The sequence below is a fragment of the Sus scrofa genome, chromosome 2 (genome assembly GCF_054392235.1).
Source record: "Sus scrofa isolate SSC_HxYL_T2T_F1_AM1 chromosome 2, Sscrofa_HxYL_maternal_Yorkshire_Landrace_v2.0, whole genome shotgun sequence".
In the NCBI taxonomy this organism is placed as follows: Eukaryota; Metazoa; Chordata; class Mammalia; order Artiodactyla; family Suidae; genus Sus; species Sus scrofa.
The window spans coordinates 29,426,525-29,442,747 of record NC_139384.1 but is presented as its reverse complement, the minus strand read 5'-3'; the positions used below and the strand labels follow the sequence as shown (position 1 = coordinate 29,442,747).

The following is a 16,223-nucleotide window of genomic DNA, read 5'->3' as shown; positions in this document are numbered from 1 at the left end:
GTTTCTTTCTCCTTTAAATCGCAATACACCACTTCCCAGTGGTATTGTGGGAATGGAGTGGACAGATTCCACTATTTGATCATTCCATAATTTATGGAGGCTTTATACACACAGGTACTGTGCTAAACACTTTACTTTCATTTTTTTTTTTATTTAAAACCTCACTCATGAGACAGGTTCTACTGTTATTTCCATCTTGTAGATGAGGAAACCAAGACTCATAGAGTCTTAAGTTCACCCTGCTGGTATATGGCTAGCTGAGACTTGAGCCTCTTCCTGGCTGAGTTTGGAGTTGGGATCTTGGTCATGATGTTCTACTGTATTTCTTGGAAAGTGCTATGAAAAGAATTAGGCACTAAAGAAAGTAAAGGAATTATAAGTTGTCACTAAATTTGTGACAACTCCAAGAGAGATATTTTGGGTGTCTATCGTGGGAACACAATGATATCTAACCAGCATGGGTGTCTTTAAGCCACTTTACTTTGTGTTAAAGTCATTCCTGACCATCCCTAGCCAGGGACTAAGATGCAAAGAGGATTTGGTATCTGATCCACCTTAAAAATCCTGGTCCCAGAGATGCTTAGAAATGGAAGATCATTTGGTGCAAACTGCCATCACAAAAATGCAGAGAGCTTAATGCACACAACCAAGGTCATCCAGGCTCTTAACTAAGGGGAAGCCAGTTTGCCAATGTGCCAGTTTTCCCATTCATGAATCCTTTCACCCAAGTGTGAGCTTTCTTGGCCATGGGTTCCTTATGATCACAGGGGTCTTCCTTCCCCAATATGGAGACATCCTCAAGGAAGCTCCTTTTTCTCCTGTCCTCCATGTAATGCTGTGTAACCTTCTTACACTGATTCTTCAAATCCAGCCAATACCATCTGGGTCCCAACCATTTTTCTGGTAGGAAAAATTGCACATCCTAAATGGTGGTAGAATAATAGATGTGGAACTAGAGGGACCAAGTAAGAGCTGCTAAGATACGATGAATACAGAGCTCCCTAGCACTGCTAAGGGAGGAGCACAAGAGAGTATGAGATCTGATGAAGGATCCCATTAATCATCCCGCTCTGACATCTCTCCTCAGTTTCCCTGTGTGTGTGCATGTGTGCGTGCACACACGGGATACGTATGTGTGCCTACCCTCGTCTCGCTTCCTCTCCGTGTCTCTTTCAGAGTCCCTGTTTCTTTCCCGTATCTTTCCTTCCTCTTGCTCACCAGTCCCTTTCAGACTCCTTCCCTCTCCAAACCTGCCTTTCCAGGTTGCTGAAAGACAGAGAGCTGACAAGGCAACTGTCTGGGGCCAGGAATGGTGCCATCTCTCTGAAAGCCTCAATGGTGACAATAACAAAAGGTATTTACCTAAGAGTTATTAACACATCAACTGTTCTCCCCTTGACTATTTAGTCATGTCATTCAGCACTAATGGACTTTTCCAATGGCAAACAGAAAGAGAAGAAGGAAAACAAACAGTGTATTCACACGGCTTGAGTCGGTGATCCCTGCCCAATCTGTGAAAACAGAGGTGATCTCTCCAGTTTGACCTAAGGACACACCTCACCTGAATGAGAAGACACAGGATTCCACGCCCGGATGGACTCTCTGACTCTCCGTGGAGGTGCTCTGTGAGGGGGAAAACAAGAAGTAAAGACCATGGCTGCGTGGTACTGGGGAAAAAGGGATTCACGCATTCAACAAATTTCAGCTGCATATGGATCACAGCCAAGGTGCCATGCACTGCACCTTGTTACAGTCTTGCTACACGAGACAGACTAAGAGGCAAGGCCAAACGGCTAGTCTAAGTTCACACAGCAGGTTAGTCTAAGAGCCCACTCGACTCTTAACACTAGTCCACTGTACTGCATCCACCACTAACATCCATTCTCTCTTTAGGAGGGAGATATCTGGAAAACACCTTAACAGAACAAAAAGCCCAGGCTTTTGAGTTGGAACAATCTAAATTTCAAATTTCATGTCCTTACTTACAAGCTGGGTGACGTGACCTTGGGCAAGCGACTTAACCTCTTTAGACCTTACCTTTCTTATGAACAAGCAGGCATTCTCAGTTGGAGCTCATACTTTCTGGGGAAGACAGCCAAATAACCAGGGTATTACATGGCAGTGTGATCAATGATAGGAAAATGCAGGAAGGTGGGACCGGGGTTCCAGTCATGACTCCATCACTAACTAGCCATGGGCCCTTAGGCAAGTTTCTTAAACTCTCTTGCTTTGCTTTCTTCATTTGTAAATCAACAGGTTGGACTAGATCATCTCTGAGGTTGTTCCAAATAGAAAGTTCCAGGAATTTATGAAAGTAAGTTTGAATGTAGTCCAAAATTTATTTAAGTGTTTATGATTCTGCCCTGGGATGGGCTGGTGAACTAAGGTGAACATGGAATTGTCTCTGGTGGTTTTCTAAGACTGTGGAGGTGGGAGGGGAGCAGCAGAGCCTGGATCCTTGGATGTATGTAGCCAGTTCCAGGGGAAGCTGCTCTTCAGGATCTAAGAACTGCATCTCCACCTGGGGATATGGCTCATGGGGAACAGTGACGACTGGTATTTATGCAGTGCTTACCCTGTCAGACAGAGTACCAGGCACTTGTATAATCTCAGCGAATTCTATGAGGTAGGAAAATATCATTGTAATCATCTTTCCCTTGGGATGAGGAAATGGAGGCTCAGAATGATTAAACAGATTGCCCAAGTAGCAGAATTAGGACTTGCACCCAGCTCCCAAGCAATGACATTCTATCACATGAATTCTGAAGCTGCTAAAGGAAGCACCACCTGAGGTTTGAACAGCGGAGTGAAGTCCCTTCTTTCTTCGAGGAAGCTTTCTTAGATACAGGAAGTCGAATTTTGCCCCCTCCCCCCAAAAAAACCCAGATATTTGGGGCACTGAGTGTAATTTGAAATTCAAAACTCATGACAGATATTACCTTCTCTTGAGGCTGATTGATCCCCATAATGCTAATGATGGAACCACAGATGGGACCCCCAGGGGACTCCTGCAGCAGGAATGCATTACGTGTCCACAAATAGCACCTGTCTCAGTGAGTATGTGTATGGTGTGCGAGTGCTGCAGAGTAAGGGATACAGATGATGGAGAAGCAAGAGGTCATTTCTGGTCCTGACAACAAGCAAAGTCTTGACAAAAGAGTGGGACTTAATTGGCCACTGAAGGAGAGGAACTGCTTTCACTTTTAATATATAATTTTATATATTATAAATTTTATATAATTTATATACTATAAATTTTATGCAATTTTAATATAACAAAATTATGTCAAATCATAATTTGAAAAAAGGAATATAGAAAAATAGTAAGTTAAAAATAGTACGTTAAAAAATATCTCAAATTCCACCTCTAAAAATAACAGTTGTACACATTTGGTGGACATCTTTGCAAGTTGATTATTATTTTTTCTTTTTTTGATTTTTAAAAAAAATTTTATTATAGTTGATTTACAATGTTCTTTCAATTTCAGCAAAGTGACCCAGTCACATATATGTGTGTGTGTGTGTATTCTTTTTTTTTCATACTATCGTCCATCATGTTGTAACCCAATAGATTGTACATAGTTCCTTGTGCTGTACAGTAGCACCCCACTGCTCATCTATTCTAAATGTAATAGTTTGCATCTACCAACCCCAAACTCCTGGTCCATCCCCACTCTCTCCTCCTTCCCCCCTGGCAAACACAAGTCTGCTCTAATAAAAAGACAGATGGATTGAGGGCTAGAAATTAGGAGGGTGTTGGATATGGGCGAAAAGCATGACTTTTCAATGTAAATCTTTATATATCAATTATATTAATGTAATAGCTATTCAATTAAAAAGAATATATGAGTGTTTAGATGGACATAATTTTATAAAAATGTAATCTTATGCACAACTCAAAAATGAAAAAACATTCAACTGAACTTGAACTCAACTTGGAGAAAAAGAAATGGAAGGAAAATCTGAATTGAAATAAATGTTTCTTTAATGTAAGGTATAATAGGTCAAAAAAGGTACCTCTAAGTTCATGAGAATGAAGTATAAAAATTTTAATTTTTTTTATACTTTGGAGCAATTATGCTTTCTAAAAGTACATGTTTCCATTTGAGGCAGGATTGATTAACTTCTTGTTATGAAATATGATGAAACTAACACTCACCCCTCTTATTTCCCTTCCTCTATTTCCTGATTTGGGTTAGTATATTTTAATATTCTTTCCAGCTAAGGTTAAATATTTTTAGTCTTTTTGACAAAATCAAAACCCCAATTCTACAGTTGTTTGGTCAGATCTAAATTTAAGTGTGTTAAATGTTTGCCACCAGATTTTTTACCTTGGTTATCCATTTTGTATTCCTTTATTTCGATCCACCTCTTGGATGTCACGATTTATAACGTAATGCATTTCTATTAGTTCCTCCCAAGGGCACATTCTTCTCTTCTCTCTTTCTGTTAGTTCTCAGTTCCCACTGGGGGTCCATGTAGTCGTTGAGGGATCCTTCAAGTCCAGGTATGGAGCATGTGACCCAGGCTGAGCCAATCAGAGTCATCTACATCCTTGTTGAGGGCTGTCTCCACGACCTAAACAAGTAGAATCAAAGTGAGTCTCAGGACGTTTTTTGCTGGGAATGTTGGGACATAGACTGCTCTTCCTCAAGACTGTGTGGTATGAAGATGTGCATCGTAGAGCTATTGTAACTTTTTTTTCCTGTATAAGGGAAGTTAATCTGAGGACAAAGTCAATACCCTGAAGGGGGGTGGGCTGAACAAACCAAACTTCAGAAAACTGGTGCTGGATCCTTGATGAATCATGGAACCCTGGATCAGGATGCACCTGAAGCCTTCCTTACTATAAGACCTTTCGTTTCCAGGAGCTGATAGATCTTTGCTTTAGATTTCTAAGTTTTCTGTTGATTTCAAAATGAAGAGTGCTAGTTAATACAGTTGTGAAGGTATCTGGTGACAGTACTGGAAAGAATATTCCTGCAGAGGAAAAGGCATGAGGTCAGAGAACAGAGAATATATGGTCTAGTATTTGGGAGTTCAGCTTTCTCTTGGGTTACAAGGGACCTTATTTTTGTTGAGAGGAGCAGACATTGTGGTGATGGCTTGCCTAACATATAAGTTATTTCCATACAGAAAGATTTTACCTGGGGCTGGGAAAATGCAAGGAAGCCAAGAACACAGTGGAAGAGATGGAAGATGGGAAAAAGGACTTGTCCTGACAAAGAGATGGAGACTACTTTGTTCCTTTGTGGCGTGTTTTAAGGCACTGGGTACAAGTTAGTTCTGGGACAAGTAGAGACAGAATCCTGAGTAAAAGAAACCTTAACCCATACTAGTGAAGGTGACCACTCTTTATCAGAAATTTCGACTGTAGTTGTCTGTCTACAGGACAAAGTCCTTTCCTGTAATCTCTTGAAAGAGTCTAGTTTTCGAGTCACCAATTTCTCATCTGATTGAAACTAAGATCCAGGACCACTGCAAGATGGACATGACCTTAAAAAGATCCCCATTGCCTTCAAAACTAATTTGCACAATGGAAAACACTGTCTTTTGGAAATATCTGACTTGGGGAATTTCAACAATAATCTCTGATTCTCACAGACCCCATATGTTGTAGCACTTGGCTCCAGCGCCAGATTTCTTGAGTTTGAATCCTGGCTCAATCACAATACTAAAATTACATTTAATCTGTGAAATTATTCATTGTGGTATTATATTCCCATTTTGCGGATTTAAAAAATGAGGTTCGGGAAGTTTGTGATTTTATCAGGTTCATGCAGTCAGTTAGTGGCAGAGATAGGACTTAAAATAAGGTCTACCTGGCTTCAAAGTCCTTATTTTTATCCTGGAACTACTTTTTTTTTTTAACAATAAACTATATTTTCACTGATTTCATTTAGCATAATTTCAAAGTGAGATCTGTGCTCTAAGATGAGAAAAAGAACAGAGATCCTTAAATTTCATGGAAAGATTTATTTTTTTCACACTGTTCCTCTGAGAAGGGCATAAGGTTTCATGGGCCCCAATGGTAACATCTAACATTTTACCCCTGGAGATTTACCTATAGATACAGAAAGGAAAGATAACGCTAACATATAAGAATCAAACTTTAAGAGGGTACTAGAGTAAGAAGTCCTTGTGTTATACTCTACCCATATCTTTAGGGCCAGAATGAAATGACTGATTTTTTTTTTTTCTCTACAAAGTTCAGGGGTGTTTTTTTGGAGGGGGGGATTAATTGTTTTATTTTATTCTATTTTTTAAGCTGAAATATTTGGTCTTTTTTTTGCTGGTTTTTTAATTTTATTGGAGTATAGCTGACTTACAATGTTATGTTAGTTTCAGGTGTACAGCAAAATGATTAAGTTATACATATACATATATCCATTCTTCTTTAGATTTTTTTCCTATATGCATTATTACAAAATACTGAGTAGATTTCCCCGAGCCATAAAGTGGGTCCTTGTGGATTATCTATTTTGTATATAGTAGCACTGATCGCAACCTGATAATTTATCCCTCCCCTCCATGTTTTCCCTTTGACAACCATGTTTGATTTTGAAATCGGTGAGTTTGCTTCTGTTTTGTGAATAAATTTTGTATCATTTGTATTAGATTCTGCATATAAGTGATATCATATGATTTTTGTCTTTTTTTTTTTTTTTTGTCTTTTTGCCTTTTCTAGGGCTGCTCCCGCGGCACATGGAGGTTCCCAGGCTAGGGGTCAAATCAGAGCTGTAGCCACCCGCCTACGCCAGAGCCACAGCAACACCAGATCCAAGCCACGTCTGCAACCTACACCACAGCTCACGGCAACGCCGAGTCCTTAACCCAATGAGCAAGGGCAGGGATAGAACCCACAACCTCATCGTTCCTAGTTGGATTCGTTAACCACTGTGCCACGATAGGAACTCCTGATTTTTGTCTTTATCTGTATGATAATCTTAGTATGATAATCTCTAGGTCCATCCATGTTACTGAAAATGACATTATTTCATTCTTTTTTATGGCTCAGTAATATTCCATCATATGTAGGTACCACATCTTCTTTATCCATTCATATGTTAATGGACATTTAGGGTGCTTCCATGTCTCGACTACTGCAAATTATGCTGCAGTGAACACTGGGGGTGCGTGTATCTTTTAGGATTGTGGTTTTTCAGTGTTATTCTTTTCTTTTTGTTTTAAATGTCAGAATATGTGAGAATGCTGTACTTATTTATCTTAATACACTAAAAAGAGTGGAAGTGTAAAAATTCTTCAGGAGTCCAAGGTGGGCCATGACTACTATGGATGGGGTTTACCCAACACACTAAGTCCAAGTTTGGTGACCATCAGCAAACTGGCACCTGCAGTCCAGCCTGCAGGCAGACATTTCCCAGAGTGGTAGAATCTCATTCCCATAATGCCTGCCAAGGTTCCAGGTGTAACTAAGAAAACCCAAATGTTCCTTGGATCCTGAGAAAACTAATAGGTACCCCAAACCTGATAAACTACCAAAGAGGAGCCCAGCAGTCAGGGTGGGGACACTACCTCCTTTTGCATAGGGAGTGATCCCATCAGAAGCAGGCAGTGCTGCATAACCAAAGTCAATCCAATGTCAAGGCACTAGTGGGCCAGAGTCCTTCTGCATTGTTTTCTTTTGCTTGGTCCAGACAGAAGATTACACAGGGTCTGAAACTCCTTCCCCAAGGTCTGCACAGGCCGATGAAGGGGCACAAGCCATCCTGGAACTAACTACCTTTTATCACTTCTGCCAGATGTCACTTTTACTGTTGCAGGAAGAACACCTTTCTCTGATTTTTCTAGAGCAAGGAAGAGGAGCCTCAGTGGTTGGTCCCTCAAACAGGGACAAGAAGTAGGGAAACAATTACCAGTCTCTACATTTTCTGCTTCTTCCACCTCTAGTCCTTTCCTTACATGCCTGCCAAGAAACTCCACATAATATATAATCTGAATTATGCCCTCTCTGTTTTTTTTTTTTTTTTTGGTCCTTTTAGGTCCGCGCCAGCGGCATAAAGAAGTTCCCAGGCTAGGGTTTGAATCAGAGCTGCAGCTGCCAGCCTGGCCACAGCTATAGCAAGACCATGTCCTAGTGCATCTGCTATCTACACCACAGCTCACAGCAATGCCGGATCCTTAACCCACTGAGCGAGGCCAGGGGTCGAACCCACATCCTCATGGATACTAGTTGGGTTCATTACCACTGAGCCACAACGGGAACTCCCTCTTTTTATTTTAAAATATTTAAAATCTTCCCATTATCTACAGCTGCATTTTACATTCTTACCCTTCAAAAAATAAAATAAAATTATGGTCCAATAAAACAAAAACCCTCCTCAAATATCAAATAACACTTTAGACTTCTACTTCCAAATATAATACAGTAGCTCCCAGAAAAATGACTAGGAAAGTTTGAAGGCATTGACAGCTGGTAAGGCAACAAGGACTTGAGAAGACAAAATTCCAATGAAGAGGGAATCATGCAAGGGGGTGAGTTGACACTTGAAATGACTTTTAAATCTCAGGGCATTTTTCCATTTCAGATTTTAAACAAAGGGCCCAAGTAGGAGACAGCTACTAAGACACAGAGAAACTACAGAGGTTTTGATAGTCTTATGGGGCTCTTAAGACAAAAAGAATACACTTGAAGATAGAGTAACAATGAAAAGAGAGGGCTGGAGACCTGATCCCAACAATCCCTCACATTCTCCACCCGTCAATATTTGCCAAATTCTGAAACTGTCCATGGCAGGAGACTCATAAATGCAGGCTCCAAAAAGCAGAATGAAATCTTGTTAGTGTTATAATGTCAAAAATAATTCAGGACGGAGCAGGTAGACCGAAGTAGAAGGGGCACTCGCGGGGATAACTTAAGTCATCCTGTTTTACCAGGACCTGTGCAAAATCAAGGCAGAGCTGATGATGAATCCCAGGGTCAAACCAGATGCAGGAGACATACGGGCCTGAGTCACTGAGACCTTAGCAAAGCCTGACCCATAAGAAAAGCTTCTGGTGTTTTTCTTGCTGACAAGAACCAGGGCAGGTATTCCCAGGGTCCAGGTCTCCAAGCTGCTGCACTGTCATAATTTGTCAAACTGGGAAGGGTTTGGAAATTTTTCCTGTGTCTGTGTGTGTGGTTGTACATACACTGGACCGTAGTGTGTGTGTGTGTGTGTGTGTGTGTGTGTGTGGTTGTACATACACTGGACCGTAGTGTGTGTGTGTGTGTATGTGTGTGTGTGTGTGTGTGTGTGTGTGTGTGGTTGTACATACACTGGACCGTAAGCTCTTACAGGGCAGACACTAGTCATACTGCTTATTCCATCTCAGCATCACACAGTTCTAGGCATGTGATAAAGGTTGAATGGAAGCAAGGGTTTGCGTTTTTTGCACTTTGCTATTACATATACTTGTCTTAAGATATATTTTATTTATTTCATTTTAAACCTCAAAGAATTCTTGCTCCTTCCACAAAAACAAAACCTGAGAGCTAACAGTTGTTTCTGTTCTTCTCTGTGTCTTTTACTGTTTGAGACTATTTTCACCAATTACTGCATTTGCCCCCAACCGCCTCGAGGAATAATTCCCACATATCATAAAGAACAGAGATATAAAATGAAGCCAGGACTATCTGATAGCAAAGCATCATGCACTTTCTACTACCTATATTGTCTCTGTCCACATGCTGATGGCACAGTCCTTTGGTCCTCAGCTGCATGGCCACCCTTCTTGAGGTAGGGGTGCACATGCCAGGGTTCCTTGGGGGAGGTGATGCTCTGGGCCTCACACTCACTTTCAAGAGAGTGGTTCCACCTTTGCTGACTTCATACTTGGGGCTTTCTTACAAAATTTCATTTGAGCAAAGCGTTGCAAAGCAAAATCAAACCAAATCACACTGGCACAAAGAAACAAGTTCATGGACCTGGATATCAGGTATCCTCTAAGATCCCTCCGACAAAAACCCAGTGCAGTTCCTTCCTTCTAAGCCATCAGGCTTTGGTCTCAGACAGGCTCCCTGCGACGCAGGTGAGTGTGGAGCCAGACCATCCCGCCTCTGCTTCCCTCTTGCTGTGCTCAGTTTCAGGGTTCAGCCCTCATGGGAAAGGGGACACTCTGGCAGCATCACCCTGAGACTATTCAGCAGGTCACAACTCCCACTAGTTGATCTGTGAGCTTTTATCCTAAGGATTGAAAGCACAGGCTCTGGACTCAGACATATCTAGTTTTGGTCCTGATTTCTACTGATTGCCAGCTTTAGGTCTGTGATCAAGTTCCTTTATCCTCCTAAGCCTCAGTATCCTCATTGGTAGGAGAGAGACCACAGTAATAACCATTCTATAAAGGTGTCGAAAAGATGAAACCACACTATGTACGTAAAATGCCGGACGCTACCATTAGAGGAGCACTTCCTGTATGCCACGGACTCTCTGGAGTGTTGTAGATACGCTGTCTTGTTGCATCTTTACAACAACCTTGTGAGGGGGCGTATTTGGCCTGTGACTGGCTACAAGTGGTCAGAAAGTAGGCGCTGTCACTATGTGGTTATTGCTATTACAGGGACACAGTCTTGGGTCAGCAGTGCCAGGTGACTGCAGGGAGCACCTGCATGGGACGATGCTGGGCCGGACCCTCCCTCTTGCTGCCTCCGCCTGGTTCTCTGGCTGGGGAGGACCACATTAGCACAGAGCTAAGGGCTTTTCTCAGTGAGCTCTTCCTATTGGGTTTTCTCCTCTCTTGGCCCTAAGTTCATGTGCCTCCCTCCTCAACCTCAATTCCAAGTAGGCCCTAACCAGGCCCCCTGGCAAAAAGCAATTTTGAGAGAAATTCATTAGATTTTCAATCAGGAAACGAACTAGGCTTGAGTTCCAATTCTCCCACTTTCCAGACAGAACATGAATATCTATCATTCACCATTGATATAGGAGACATTTGGCAAATCACAGAATCCCTCCAAGCCTACATTTCCCTATCTGAAAGAACTGGTAAGAGAATAGATGGGAATGAAACATTCGTTAAGCACCTACTATATGCCAAGAGTCCATAAAAGCTATTTCAGTTGTTCATCTCAGCACCCCGTCATTATTGCCTCAGTCTTACAGATGATAAAACTGCTGCTCAGAGAAGGTGAGAGACTCACTCAAGATCTTGAGATCATTAGGTGACAGAAGCAGAACTTGGATGCAGGTTTTCGCGAAGCCAAGTCCTATGTTCCTTCTGCCACACCAACCAACAATTCCAAAGGCTGTCCTAGAACCACTTCCCATCCTGGCTCTGGACTTATGAAAGGACAATATCTCTTCTTTGGTCTTTCTGTAGGGAAACATCTCTTTGCCAGCTACCCAAGACACAGGGGGCAGGTGCCTGCAGCCTTTCAATGGAATTTCAAAAGCTGTTTTATCTCTACCTGTAGGCAGCCTATCACTCCACCTTCTGCAGATAATTTGGAGTAATAGCAGCCTCTGATTTTTTCCTTAGATTTTTTTCTTCTTTGCATCTAAAAGCTTAGAAGACATGTAGCTTTGGTCCCTGTAAACAGTGACACAGCCACCTGACTCACCCACCAGTCACTTCTAGTGGCTTTCCAAAGCATGGGCATGGCATGGCCCTGGTCACTGGTTCTTATCTCCGGGGGAACTGGCTCTAGGACATACCTGGGAGGATTAGTCTGGTTCACGTGTCAGTCACCTGGGCTGTGCCATCCTGGTAGAGTAGATTCAAGGAGGTGAGGCACGGAGGCTGAGAGTGAAGGGAATTCATAGCTTTACTGGGAAAGAAAGAGGTTTCCTATTTTGTTAGAAGAAATTGATCACCAGATGACCAACTGATTGAGAATCTAGCAAGAGCCAGGTGCCTGGAATATAAAAAAGGGATGATGAGTTCACAAGACCTCTGATGCAAAACCAAGGTTGGAACACATTGCCTGACCAGCACAAGCGGTAGAATATTCGATATTTTGACTCTTTAGGAAAATTTAGAATTCTGCCACAGGTTTAAAGACATAAAACTCTGCCATTAATCCTACAATATTTTTGGTAAAAGAAAATAAGGCCCCTCTTTCCAAGAAAATCTCCTTTCTTCAAAATTGGCCACCTACAATTCCACCTTGATTTTTCTTTTTTCTTTTTTTTTTTTTTAAACCTAAAGTTTTGATCTAGTCATCACTTAGTTCATCGTTAACATATAAGTATTCTGGGGAGGATAATGCACAAGACCACATAAGCTTCATCTGTTGTGCTCTTTCAACTGATTCAAAGAAAAAAGCTGGACTGTTGTACTGAGGACGGTAAATCTCAGGTAGGATTCAGAGTGAGAATCACAGCAGGCTGTGATCATCCATGTCCATCCATGTCTTGAATGAGATGTGGGAGGACAGATGCTTTGTAGCCACATTTGAGGGCCACAGGTGCATTTGTTTACTCATTCAGTGGTGGTACCCAAGTTTGAAAGAAGCATCTAGGAGTAAATCATCAAAGCAATCAAATACTTTTTTCCCATTAAAATTAATTTTATAGAGAAGTTAGGAAGCCAGAAAAATATGAAAAGAAAAACAGAAAAAAAAATCCATGATTTTACCCCCACATGTGCATTTATATATATTAGCACATACATGAACATTTTGGTATATTTATTTGCTGTATTTTTCCTCTGGAATACTTTAAAAAAAATACAGTTGAGATTAAATTATAGTTATTCTGAGTCTCGCCTTTTCATTATCATTATAGTATGGGCATATTCCATATTACTGCAAACTTTTCTTTCATCCTAAAATTGCTAATATATTTTAAATACCAACATCCAGTACGTGCTAAAAGGCATGCTAAACACCACGCTCTCTCCTCATTTAATCACCACACAGATCCTACTCAGGGAGTCCTATTACTGTTTTCTTATTACAAATGCTGTCATTGAGGCTTAGAGAGGTTAGTTCATTTGTTCACAGCACACAGCTAGAAGTGGAAGGGTTGGGACTCACACCCCAGCTTGCCAGGCTGCTGAACATGTGTTATTGTTTCTTTAAGGACACCATTATGTCATCGTTAAATTGACAGTGTTTTCCTTACTTAATGATACATAAAATAATGGAGTATCTTACAATCTATTAGCATAGATGAAGTTTAGAAGCATTATGCCAGGATTACTCATTATATCTCTACAAATCTCTACACCCTCACCCAATCAATTTGGAAAAAATATTCCATTGTATGTATTTTTTCATGCGTGACCTCCTATTGTCAGCAACAACCATTTTGAATTTCCAAAGGATTGGTAGAGGTGTGGAATTTGTTAAATTCAGCCCTGCTTGCAAAACAGATGAGACACATCACCGGGGATTCCAGGCAGAATGACTTTAAGGAGAAACTGGGCTCTGCTCATGAGCCTGTGTTTCTAACCAAGATGCATCCACCTCTCCTTAGCATTCATTCCTCCTCTTCTTCAACCTAATTTTCATGAGTCTGTAATATTCTATCAAATGGGAAACATCAGTGGCTTGATTGTTCTCTTATTCTTGGGCATTTCTGTCATTTCAATGTCTTCACCATAAAAATAAGATGAACAAGTATTAAAAGACGAGGGGTTAGAATTCTAGAGATGGGAGAGAAAAAGGGCAGGGGGAAATGTTCTTTTTTTTTTTTTGGTACTATGTTCTTCTACAGGGTCATGATAAAAGCTAAAAACAGACAAATATATGTAATAAATGGCTTGCTGATATCACATAAAACTGATATGCTCACATTTCTGATGCTCACATTTCTGTCTCTCATTATCAGTGCATAGTCCAAAGTGCTGATGAAAGTTACAATGGACACAGTACCCTTAAAGCAGGTCCATCAATTCCCACACATGCATCCGTGATGTGTTGCCCCAGATAATTTGTGCTTAGGTTTTTTTTTTGTTTGTTTTTTGTCTTTTTGCTATTTCTTTGGGCCGCTCCCGCGGCATATGGAGGTTCCCAGGCTAGGGGTCGAATCGGAGCTGTAGCTGCCAGCCTACACCAGAGCCACAGCAACACAGGATCTGAGCCACGTCTGCAACCTACACCACAGCTCACGGCAACGCCGGCTCCTTAACCCACTGAGCAAGGGCAGGGATCGAACCCGCAACCTCATGGTTCCTAGTTGGATTCCTTAACCATTGCGCCATGACAGGAACTCCGTGCTTAGGTTTTTAATTGAATAAACTGTTCCATTACTATACTTCCAGAAGAAGAAACCTAGGGCCTTTAGTCCATAAAAAAACAGATGTTGGTCACTGTACATTATGTTGTAACACATCCTACATTGTGGCTTTTATTATGGTCTGCCTGGCTTAATAGGAGCCTCTGTATAATGAATATCTACCTCTTCTTTGCCAGATACCACATGAATTCCTTAATACACAGATAATTTCTTTGACTTTTGTAATATCTTTTTCCCTATGAGAATACGAACACTTAAAGGACAAAGATATCTTTGGTTGCAGAGCTAATTATACTCTTCAATTTGTGGGTCATAATTATTATTGGCCCCTCAAGAGTTTTTTATTTTACTTGTTTACTTATTGTCTTTTATTTTCATACCCACTTCCATGGACAACCATTCTATTCTAGTTAATGTGTCTGTTGTTATGGTTCACATATAGGTCTTTAAAAAAAGTCTGTGTTCTTCAAATATATATTGGTATATGCATTATTTCGATTTTATGTAAATTATATTTGATTATATATCTCATTCTATTTTTTCCATGACATGATTTCTTTCTTTTCATTAAAGTATATTTGATTTACAATGTTGTGTCAATTTCGTCTGCTTTTATCAGTCTTCTAACCTACCTTAAAATTAATGATATCTTGATCAGTTGTGAACCAATGTAAATGTTAGATCATCAAGTTCCTGAAAAACAATCCAACTGGAATTTTAATAAGGACTGCATTACTTTTACAGATCCTCACCTGAAGCCCAAAAGGTGTTTTTGGCTGTTGGTGACCTTGTGACCATAGGCCATGGGCTGAATGTGGTGCTCGTGTTAGGGGAAGGGTTGGCAACACCAGTGCATCTGGCAAAGCCGGCACTTCGAGGTACTCGGCAGGCTCCTGGAAATCCTCACCGATGTGGATGACTCATGGTTTCGTGAAAAGCTGCTGAGCTCACTAGTTTCAGAAACGACTGCCTGGCTGGGCAGGGCCTCTTAGGGAGATGCGGTGCTGACTGGGTGCCCTCGGAGCAACACCTCTCACTTCTCCAAAGGTGGTGAAATAGCCAGAAACTGGTTCCCATCCAAACCCTGGAAACCACCATGGGTGAGGTCATTCCACACATGCCAAGGCCTCTGTGAGATTATTATCTGCGTGATCCAGAAAAATCACTTTTCCACCAAACGTTCTAGATAACTGATGGAGAAAGAAAATTTCTCCAGTTGTGTTGTCATTGTTATTACTAATGAAACACATACTATATCCCCATACATATAGGTATATACACATCCCAAATAAACAGGGGGAAAAGCCTAATTACATCATCTTCAGGGGAAAAAAAAAGAATCACCCTTTCTAAACAAGAACAAAAAAGTGAAAAAAAAAAAGAAATCTTAAAACAACAACAGCAAAATAAATTCATACACCTAGAGATGATCGTTGTTAAATCCTTGATTTTACTTTCCTCCTGGATTTTTATAAACAAATATTTCAGACATAAAGAAATAGGTTTATTTTCTTTTTGAGAAATAAAGGATTACAGTGACAGATACAAATGGAATCCCCTGGGTGCCTACTCTCAGTTTTACTAGCTCTCTTCTCCTCTGAAAGATAACTATTCTTCATTCTCATGCTGAATGTTGTATTTTCACTATCTATGTATGCATTCCTAAGCTGTAGGTGGCAAGGTTTTGCCTCTTTATAAATTTTATATAGATGGCCTTATGCTGTCTGTGTCATTCTGCAAGTGGTGTTTTATCAATATTGCTATATGCTACTCCTCTCTCTCAGCTTCATCTTAAGTGCTGAATAGTATTCCATTATATAAATGTATCGCAATTTATCCATTCTTCCACTGATAGACATTTTCATGGTTTTGCTCCCATGAAAAGCTGCAAAAAACATTCTTGCACACATGTGTTAAAATAGCTCTACAGTGTTGTACTGGTGAGTATGAGTATCTTCTGTGTTCCTAGTTGATGCCAAGATGTTTTCTAAGGCAGTGGTATCAATTTGCCCTCCCACCAGCAGGCAGGCATGAATATTA

The 16,223-nt window shown here is 40.8% G+C and overlaps 1 long non-coding RNA gene and 1 pseudogene across 1 annotated transcript in view; both read right to left on the bottom strand.

The window, feature by feature from the left end:
- LOC146405300 (uncharacterized) overlaps positions 1-16,223 on the bottom strand; it is a 68,414-nt gene that overhangs the window by 3,814 nt on the left and 48,377 nt on the right. The window contains exons 2-3 of the long non-coding RNA XR_014837107.1: positions 4,332-4,578; positions 1,562-1,623 (exon numbers count right to left, since the gene is read on the bottom strand). This is a non-coding gene — a long non-coding RNA (uncharacterized LOC146405300). The remainder of the gene's footprint in view (positions 1-1,561; positions 1,624-4,331; positions 4,579-16,223) is intronic.
- Positions 7,291-7,636, bottom strand: LOC100525908 (transmembrane protein 14C pseudogene; annotated as a pseudogene).